This window comes from Charadrius vociferus, unplaced genomic scaffold (assembly GCF_000708025.1).
Source record: "Charadrius vociferus isolate BGI_N301 unplaced genomic scaffold, ASM70802v2 scaffold1511, whole genome shotgun sequence".
Taxonomy (NCBI): domain Eukaryota; kingdom Metazoa; phylum Chordata; class Aves; order Charadriiformes; family Charadriidae; genus Charadrius; species Charadrius vociferus.
In genome coordinates, this window is record NW_009646686.1 from 112,182 (window position 1) to 112,470 (window position 289).

At 61.6% G+C, this 289-nt stretch overlaps 1 protein-coding gene across 1 annotated transcript in view; it reads right to left on the minus strand.

Moving 5' to 3' along the window:
- Positions 1 to 289, minus strand: part of MICAL1 (microtubule associated monooxygenase, calponin and LIM domain containing 1) — a 14,014-nt gene that overhangs the window by 3,978 nt on the left and 9,747 nt on the right. The gene's annotated exons all lie outside the window — the stretch shown is intronic.

The window sequence follows — 289 nt, forward strand, 5'->3', positions numbered from 1 at the left end:
CTCCCCCCTCCCAGGATCGGTGCTTTGGAGGGAAAAGGGTCCCATGAGAGTGACACAAGACCCCCCCCCATGCAACCACCCCTGCAAAGGCTCAATAAATGGGTTGATAAAGCATCTGTCAATATTTCACAGGTCAGCATCGGTGTGGGCAAGAAGGAAGGGGGACAACACCCCCCACCCCCCCGGCCAAAGGCGGCAGGGGGGGCTGTGTCCCCATGGGGGCAGAGGGAACGGAAACCAGTGGTGCCACCAGAACGGAAACGCAGCCACTGCTGGGAGGGGAGCGGCG